Source organism: Myodes glareolus, chromosome X, assembly GCF_982192425.1.
Source record: "Myodes glareolus chromosome X, mMyoGla1.1, whole genome shotgun sequence".
Taxonomy (NCBI): Eukaryota; Metazoa; Chordata; class Mammalia; order Rodentia; family Cricetidae; genus Myodes; species Myodes glareolus.
The window spans coordinates 135,203,746-135,205,175 of record NC_142053.1 but is presented as its reverse complement, the minus strand read 5'-3'; the positions used below and the strand labels follow the sequence as shown (position 1 = coordinate 135,205,175).

Genomic DNA, 1,430 nt, shown 5'->3' with positions numbered 1-1,430 from the left:
ACTTTGGCTTGAAGAATTTAGTAAAAGGTGGACAAGATGGCTCAGTAGGGAAAAGGTGCTTGGTGGCCGCAGTTTGATCCCTGGGACCCATATGGTGGCAGGAGAGAACAGAACATACTCTTATTCACACATGTACACACACTAAAATGACTAACTGAATGAATGAACACACAATACACGTAATTAAGAGTTTAATCAGTGTGTCCACTTTTGCTCCACTCCTGATAAGGGCTGACACCTAGGCCCATCCAATGTTAGGCTGTCCCTGAATGAGCAGAGTCTTTTTTTTTTTTCTTAAAAAAACAGACTTAATTCACTTTTATTATTTTTCTTGTATAAAAACCCTTATGTGGTGGCCACAGCTGGAGCCTGGGTCCTCTGAACAGAGACTCTGGTGTGGGTTTTCACAAGATGGTCAGTGAATTCCTGATAAGGAGACTTGGTGAACACAGTCTCTTTCCAGAGGTCAGGGGTCAGGTAGCTGTAGGTCTTAGAGATGGCATCAAAGGTGGCCTTGGCAAAGTTGCCCAGGGTGGCAGTGCAGCCCTTGGCTGATGTGTAGCAGTCATCAATGCCAACCATCATCAGTAGCTTCTTGGGCACAGGAGCGGAGACTATGCCAGTGCCTCTGGGGGCAGGGATGAGACGCACCAGCACAGAGCCACAGCAGTCTGTGGCCTGTCACTTTGCACGGGACAGTGTGGGGCTTGCCAATCTTGTTCCCCCAGTAGCCTCTCTGCACAGGGACAATGGAAAGCTTGGCCAAGATGATGGCCCCTCGGATGGCAGTGGCTACCTCCTTGGAGCACTTAACACCAAGACCTACATGACCCATTGTAGTCCCCAATATTGATGAAAGCCTTGAACCTGGTCCGCTGGCCTGCCCTAGTCTGCTTCTGCACGGGCATGATCTTCAGAACCTCATCCTGTAGGGATGCTCCCAGGAAAAGTCAATGATCTCGGACTACTTAATGGGCAGGGAAAACAGGTAGATCTCCTCTAGGGACTTGATTTTTATGTCCTTAACCAGGCGGCCCAGCTTGGTGATGGGAATCCACTCCTTGTCTTCAGCTTTAGTCCGCGAGCCCCGCAGCCCCTCAAGACCGCTTCGGAGTCCTCCTGCATCCTCCGCGGAAGCCACCATGGCCTCCTAATCCCCCGGTCCTCAAGTCCCTCCCACTGCACCGGCATCATCTGCCATTTGGTGTTTTCCAGAAGAAGAAGAAGGGGATCTTCTCTTCTTTAGAAGGAAATCAGTTCTACAAAGCTCTGGTTGAACACAGAAGAACCCTAGCTGGAATTGGAATGAAAGGAACAGAAAATAATAAATAATCTCCTTGCATGCCCTTGTCTTTGTGCTTGTTAGGATTATACACACCATTTTCTGTGTTGAGGAGCATTTACTATCCCATGAAGTCAAGAACTAGAGA

The 1,430-nt window shown here is 48.7% G+C and overlaps 1 pseudogene; it reads right to left on the bottom strand.

Moving 5' to 3' along the window:
• Nucleotides 1-328: 328 nt before the first annotated feature.
• Nucleotides 329-1,201, bottom strand: LOC148117510 (small ribosomal subunit protein uS5-like; annotated as a pseudogene).
• Nucleotides 1,202-1,430: the final 229 nt, after the last annotated feature.